The 8,623-nt window shown below is 34.5% G+C and overlaps 1 long non-coding RNA gene across 1 annotated transcript; it reads left to right on the forward strand.

The window, feature by feature from the left end:
• Positions 1–343: 343 nt before the first annotated feature.
• Positions 344–4,317, forward strand: LOC117111997. The gene is made up of 2 exons (XR_004445956.1): positions 344–604; positions 1,360–4,317. It is a non-coding gene; the product is annotated as an uncharacterized LOC117111997 (long non-coding RNA).
• Positions 4,318–8,623: the final 4,306 nt, after the last annotated feature.

Consider the following 8,623-nt stretch of genomic DNA (forward strand, 5'->3'; position numbering starts at 1 on the left):
GAACATAAATAAATAAATAAATAAATAAACAGGCAGGCAGGCAGGCAGGCAGGCAGGCAGGCAGGCAGGCAGGCAGGCAGGCAGGCAGGCAGGCAGGCAGGCAGGCAGGCAGGCCTTAAACTTTACCTTTAGATTATGTGATAAAATTTTGTTGGAAAACATTTTCTTTGAACCTTTCTTCGAGCAATTTGTCCGTATTCATCCATCTGACTAGTAAACATACAGATTTATATAAGGCCTGTTATCATCATATATATATTTTTTTTATTTAGTTGGCCCGATGATTTTGTTTTATACTATTTCATTTTTATGTGGTAGGGCTCCTGACCATGGGAACCTTAAACCTTAAGGCCCCGGTTCATCGAAGCGCATGCTGAACCACAGGTAGTTACACCTCTGGTTATACTCGAAAAAACGTGCTGAGAACGTAATGTTAATTATAAGATTATGTGATATTTATAGAGGTTTGTTGGAAATTCAGATCAAGACACTAACGTGACAAACATATTCCCTGACCCTGTCTACGCCCAATTCGTCCGTATTCATCCAGTTGACTGGCATGGCTATATAAGTTTACGATTTGAGGTTCTTGGATGCTCAGCAGGTAAATAAAAATAATATACCAATTAGATTTAAATTAAAAATTGAGTAGTAATAATGGTAATGACAATGATAGTGATAATAAATGCTTGTTTATATTTCCATAGAAAACAATAAAAGCTAAAAGTATTAAATTGTTCATAAATATACGTAATACAGGAAATAAGAGAAGTATTTACACTGGCACGATTTTATAACGAATTATTGTGTATGCGATAACAACACATTTTAACAAACCAATTCAAAAAATGTCATATTCATGAAAAAACGATAAAATCGTCGTTACTACTTCGGTTTTATCGTCTTTCTATAATTATGGCGCCATTTCAACATTTGTCATAATATTTGTTATTATATACACGATAAATCGTTATTGAATCGTCCTAGTGTAAAGACTCTCTTATTTCTTTTGTTTTCTATGAACAATTGCTTTTTAGCACATGATCGTTATCGTTGCAAGTATAAACAGGCCTTAATGACAACTATGGCATTATATTGTGATTATAATTTACGGTAATGATGTTGAAATTATTGATTATGAACACTAATGAATTATTAAAATGCAAAAGTATTATTCAAATGTTAATATGTCTTAAACGTTTATTACAATATATTCAATTTTCTTTTGTCTGAATCACAGCTTGTTTTGGTGATCAGACGTTACGAATTAGTGTAAAAAATCGATATAAAGAAGACAGTCTTACAGTATAACTAGGCCTAATTGTATTTACTATACCACTGTAAATTTGTTTTGTGTAGGTCTAATGAGCTCAGAGTTGGGTGGACGCTCCACTTATTACAAGTCTTTTCGTCGCAATCCACAATGTTCTGTAACGACCAAAAACTCGAAAAGAAGTTGCATTAGATGCGCTGTGAAATGCATGAGGGCGCTAGGATGCAAGTATTTCAAATACGATGGAGAATGCCACATTTATACCTGCAGTAACAATGACTATTTTGTTGCCTTTCAGTATAATGGTTAAAATTGGCCTTTCCCTCGGATATTGTTGCTAGGATGTGAAAGATTTAAACGTACGCGTGTTCATGGATATACGTATATCTGCCTTGTCCTTATTAGTCAGTCGCTAACTTTGATCATTCCAGAAATGTTTATTAAATTTCTTAGATCAATGCATGCTTTGTATTTGTTGCAATAATCTTCATTCTTCAAAAACCGATGAAGTCTTGACTAAATGAAGCTGTGTGTGTAGTAATTTTAGTACAAATTCGTTCATTATTTTTATTGGAACTCATAAAGTGGTTCGTGTTTGTAATTTGTACTGGATGATTTTGGTATTAAGCAAAAGTATAGGACCTTCTTAGTCAGAGCTAACGCTTTATGTAGGACATCTTCAAAGTGTTCCGCAGAAATTAAATGTTTAGGACATAATTATTGCGTAAACGGTTCCTCTATGACTATATAAATTACTTTAGTGAGGCTCTATCAGAAATACTTAGTCATAATTACCTTTGGGTCATTAAAAAAGAACTACTAATATTTATTTAATGTTGGAGCCTGTAACTTTATTCAATAACATCCCTTCATGCTATGTAGACTGGATAAAATATATACACAATTTTGTGAGCAGATTTTGTGCTGGAAACTGTATAATCAAATCTATTGTTCACTGTGCTCTTCCTCCCTCACTAATTGGCGATGGTGTAAACTAATTTATTTGTACTGTAATTTAAAATTTTCTTGTTAATTGTGGGGAATATAAAGTATACATATGCTTTCTTCTATTAATTTATAGGTCTACTTTTTTTTATATAATGCTATTTATATATGCATTAAAGCGATAAATGGATAATTTTAATCTTAGTAATATGTATTTTATTCAACATACTAACGGTTTGAATGAATGTATTTTAATGTAGATTTAATTGAAGTATTTTGTAAATTGAAAATTTGATTTTGTTTAATATAATCGTGAAAATAGAATTATTTTGCAAAACATAACACATCATAGATTAGAATGCTATGCTCCAGCACTTAAATATTGTGGCTAAGGTTCAACTAAACGACAACGTGAAACATGCAAAAACACGTGCGTTTATTGGACAACGTCGTGTTTGTAAGCACGTTCGTATTCCTGGCCCTAATTGGTCAGTTGGTAAGATTGGGTGACATTCCGGAAATGTCCAAAGTGTAAACAATAGAATATAATGTTGGTGTAGGTATACTTGGTGAAGAGCAAGTAGGATTTAAGGACATTTACTCCACTAATGATAAAGTGTTTGTACTCCGTTCCATACTTGAATTATAATATATATAATATAAAAAAAACATAAGCGGTTGTATTGCACTTTTATCGATTACAACTTAGTGTTTGACCTGGTTGACCGATTATCTCTATAGAGTAAACTAATATTATGTGGTATAAATGGTAAAGTCATTCATGTCTTTTATAATTTGTCTGCTAACACGAAGTTATGTGTCAAACAGATTGGTGTGATATCCGAATTTTTTCATGTAATGTTGGAGTGCACCGAGGAAAAATTTATCTCCGCTTTTATTTGCTATTTATCTTAATGACTTCGAATTTTTTTGTTAGTCGTTATTATAAAAGTTTGGATCACTTAGCTAATGAATTAAATAATGTCTTAAGTGATGATGATGTAGAAGAGTTCCTCAGACTATATGTGCTATTGTATGCAGATCATACAATTATTATTGTCCGAAAGTCACTCAGAACTCTAGAAAGTATTAAGTATGATTACTGCGACATGTGGAAGCTCACAGTCAATACGAGTTAAACAAGGATTATAATTTTTTCAAGGGTTCCATGGTAGGGTTCAAAATACTCCAATTTTTATGTTTGGAGATAAAAAAAAAAATAGAAATTATAGATGATTATGTCTATTTAGGTACAACATTTAATTTTAATGGAAAATTTTAAAAAGCCATTGATAAACAAGTAACACAGGCAATGTACAGCGTGATAACTCAATATACAATTAAGTCTACCGTTAAGCATTCAGTGTGAACTGTTTGACCATAGAGAAAAAAGAACAGTTCTATTTTCTCTATGGTTTGACCAGCTTGTTTTGCCTATAATTAGTATATGGTTTTGAAGTCTGGGGATTTAAAAAACTAGATCAGATCGAGGCTTTTTACACGACCAGGGTTTATAAATGTCATAATGGATTGTAAAATAAAAGACACTCTATGACTATGATAACTTTGATAACTTCAATAAAAAGTTGATAGCAAATAGTAGGCATATTAATCTCCGATTTAGTGATATCTCAAAACAGGAATGGCTGCACGAAGTTAACACAAATAGAAAGTGTGAAAATCATAGATCCTTTTAAGTGTGATCTCGAATCTGATCTTTGTAGGTGTGATGATCAAGCTACAAATTGTACTCTGTGTAATCAAAATAATACCGGAAATAATTCCATTATTTATTTGTTTGCCCTACACTAATTAAGAATGTATTTAAAAATATCATTACGCTAGATACAGTGCACTAATTATTTAATACCAGATCAAAAAACAGCTCTCAAAACTTGCTCAATTTAATCACAAGATATCGTGTTTGTTTGTCTATAATAATTATTGTTTTTACTTAGCTTTATTATTGTTATTGTTAACTTTATTAGTCATGCAGTGTAAGCTGACCGCTTATTTTGTATGTTCGCACGAGAAATAATGTTCTCTCATACCCCGAAAGGGGTCGAATAAGAAATAAAGTTGTTGTGATTTGTCATTGATATTGTACTTGTTGATAGTAATTTAAAATTTGAAGAGCCTGTAAATAATATTTATAATTGATAAAACAGGAAGCAGTGAAATTACATGAAAACATCTCGAACCGAACATCAAAAGTTATAACCCCGCGATACCGCCGTTTTCTATTACATAATCAACTGATAAACAAGTTACAACTAATTACGATAAGTAAATTGTTTTGCGCATGCTAGCTATTGTGTAAGTACACATCCACTTCTCCTGCATCGCGTTCTTATAGTGATCTCTCAACGTCATGCCATACTGCCTTAATTATATACAGGAATGACGAATGTACATCGCGACAATTTTTTTTTTTAATATTTTGCAAATACGCGCGATGACGAGTCCATATTCCATTTTAAAATACCAATCAAACAATACATCTAGAGTGTCAGCTTTTTAAATATCAACTGTTTGACCTGCATACAAGGAAGGTGAATGTAACGTGTATTTCAGGTATCGTAGGCCTAAGTGGCTTATTGGCTGAGAAATTATGTTTTTTATTTTTTTTTTCATACAGTTAAGGCAGAAATTATAAAGGGCGCTAATTTAGGTCAGATTTGTGAACTGATACACATAATTATGCATGCTCGACCGCCCCTTGTGAATGGTGAAACATAGTTCAGTGGTGTACCTAGTAAGCTTCAGGGCTTATGCGTGGATGAATGCTACGGCGTATGCCAAAAGCTCTTAAATATGCCTTGGCAGTCAAAAAAGTGTAAAAATTAATGGATTGTAAATGTAAAATGTCCGTATGACTAGACACAGTATGTATAGCAATAAAAATAATGTTTCTAGCCGTAATTATGTGTAATGGAGTGTATCTGGTGGTATTTGAGTCTGTTCAACCATGAAGCCTCCGTGGTCTAATGGTTATGACGCTCGCCTTGACAGCGAGATGTCACAGGTTCGAGTCCCGCAAGAGGTATTTTATAACACAATTTCTTTATTCATTTATTTACAGGACTGCATTCGTTAAGAACTATGCTACACGATGTATTATTATGTCCTTTATTCTAACACTGTATTTACCTTCCTTTCATGATTATATATATATATATATATATATATATATATATATATATGCTTACGATATAAATATAGGCCTATACTTCTATTCATATTGTATATAAACGAAAAGTCCAATTGCGTATGTTTTTCAAAGGGATAATGTATATTTTTCTTAATAGTAATATCAGATTTGCTGTATTTATTTATTGACAATTCAATCGTTTCAATTTCTGCTATAATAGTCGGCAACTTATTTGACACCGCGAAGCTAGATTTTCGCGAAGTGAATGTAAACAACACAATCTAAAAACTGTTAAAAAGATGAAATATACAATATTTAAATGAGCATTTTAACCTCCCTGCTGATAACAAATTTATTCTATTAAATATATATATATATATATATATATATGTATATAGCTCTCTCGCCAGGATTTTTTTAAGAGTGGCGGAATTTCAGAAATTGTTGTTTAAAAACTTTAAAGGGTGGTGCACAAAATTTTAAAGGGTGGATACATTTTTGGTACTACTTATCGTGTCGGATAGGACGCGGCATGACCCGTGTCCCATAATTTAAATTTCATTTACAAGATACATTTTAATTTTGCAATGCAAACAATATATGTACACTTAAATTATGAAGAAACGGAAACAATTCATCAAAACTAATACAGAACCTACAAGACGGAGTATGTTATATATACAAAGATGCGTACACTATTAATGTTAATCTGGATAAAGATTTGAACACACTTCCCATCCCCTTCCCGGAAAAGAAGCCTCCCATCTTGGTTCAATCTCCAGTAGGTCGAGTATTGCGTGGTCAGGAGCTATAAAATTTAATGTTATAATTTTGTAATCATGGTCGAGTGCATGTTGGCTGCTGTGTTAAATAATAATATGATACTTTGAAGTGGTAATTATTAGTTGTGTAAAAATAGTTTTAAAAATAATAGAAATCAACAACACTGTTGTTCCGACCGCAGTCCATCACGTATAATATACGGTAATTCGCAGGAACAGCTGCTCTCCCAAAAAAATCACTCTCCAATATTAGGAGAGAAAATAGGGTCATGATCCTGTGAAGATTCTGGGTAATGATGCAATGTGCAAATCAATGAGTTAGTGGGGATATATCATTTTCTTTTCTCACTTACTTGTCCTTAAACCATAAATGATATTTTTACCAATGTCCGACGATAGTGTTCATTTTACTAGGGAGAACTAAAATTTCATTTTAATACCAAGCCAAAATTCAGTATAAAAAACGTGTTTCATAAGAAATTCACGTAAATGCAATTGACAAATGTTGTTTTATCAAACACCATTCATAAAAAACGGACATTTCACAGAATATTGCAATCGTCATGTATGTACGTTACTGAACGCACCCTATCTACTGGCCGACCAGGGAGCGCCCTGAGTTCACAGGTACCTACTTGCACACACAGGCGTCGTACATAGGCATACAAGACGTCAGCAACACCGAAGAACCTACAATGAAACACCATACTCTGGACGCAACTATCGTAATGGTAATACTTCATATCGTAAGGGAAACTAAACACTCGAGCATACTCCAGCTTCAACAGGAACGTACATGCAAGTTCCAGGGGTGGCGCCAGGGTTTGCCCGACGGGGGGGGGGGAGAAGGTCCCCGAAGGGGAGCCCATGCCCCCTACGAGGGGTCAGATTTTCCAGACGAAAGCAATGTGGGCGTGGTCGAGCTTCGATTAAAATGTTCCGAAAGTGGCCCGGGGGGGGGACAAGCCCCCGAAAATGTTAACAATTAGGGGTTTCAAAGGCTTATTTAATCGATTCTACTGATGTAGAAAATACATATAATTTTTTTTCCCCGACGAATTGTGCTTTTTCTCCCCGACTGGGGGGGGGGGGTAAACTTCAGAGATAATTCAAATATGACAACCTTAAATTGCACTATATTTTGTGAGGGCACGGTGGTGCAGAGGTTAACAAAAAAGCACAATTGATTACATGATGTGCTCTACGAATATTAATTATGCTAGCATACAATTGATGAAGATAGAAACCTTAGTACCGGAAGTGATCATAACACCTAACTGACCCTATTCCTTGCAATGTTCCAATTCAAGCTCTCTGTAATGTTGACTTTGGCATTGAATCTGTTAAAAAGGTATATCTCTCCTAATAAATCTGCAGGCTGACTCCATTCACTCCTAATTCTTAAATCTGCCTCTGAATTCATTTCCCATCTCTTTTCTCATCCCATTTTCCCAAACTTTTTACCTTGTCTTTGAATGAAAGGATTCTTTCCCATGCATGGAAGATCGCTCACATAACACCTGTCTACAATTCTGGAGATAGGTCGCTTATTTCTAATTACAGACCTATTACCTTAACCTCATTAAAAAAAATCTTTTATTTTGTTATTTCTTATAATTTACTTCTGAATTTTCCTGTATCTGATGCTCAACATGGTTTTTTCCCCTTCACACTCATGTGCCACTCAACTTAACAACCTTACCCATGCCTGGAATGCTCTTAATAAACCTACCACTAAGAATTGAAGTCGTGTTCTTAGATAACGCCGTCATTTGACAAACTTGTCCCTCATGTTGCACTTAAAATAAACTTTTTTTGGATTTGTAGGCAATTTTTTAAGCCCCCATATTATATAGCTCATTTACTCAAAACTGGCTTGTGCGACAACTTAACCCCTTCCCTTTTGTCTTCAGTCACAGTGTGCACTCTTTTACCGATGACACTGTCATCTCCGCGTAGCACAAATTAAGTTAAATCATGTGTTTAGAACTTTGAATGATGCATGTCCAGAACAGTAACGGCAGCGGGGCTTAAGTCCCCACCTGATAGGTCAAGCCCCACCCACCCACGTCGGACAGAGCTCGTTGGGCAGTCAGACCATAAACAATATAAAAATAGGCCCACACCAAGCCAACACGTGTCTGTCACAGTCTGAGAGTGCCATTTCCGGCCATCCATAGGTTGATATTCTTAAAAAATCTCATTTGGAAGGGGAACACTGTCTCAGCCCCTTCAATTCCCCAAGCTCAGGCCTACGATCTCAAGTCCCCCTGTCGGACAGCTTAGCCCCTCTAGAAAGTATATCCTAGAGCCGCCACTGATCCAGAATATTTGAAAGAAGGGATTTAATATACATAATTATAACACAAGATTTGCTTCTTTTTTTAATTTTTAGTGATAAACAGGGTAAAAATTTTAAATCCACTTTTTTGTCTACAACCATTTGCCCTTGGAACTTGCTACCTAATCCAA

The sequence above is a fragment of the Anneissia japonica genome, unplaced genomic scaffold, assembly GCF_011630105.1.
Source record: "Anneissia japonica isolate Jap-2015-1 unplaced genomic scaffold, ASM1163010v1 scaffold13035_len8494_cov179, whole genome shotgun sequence".
NCBI lineage: Eukaryota > Metazoa > Echinodermata > Crinoidea > Comatulida > Comatulidae > Anneissia > Anneissia japonica.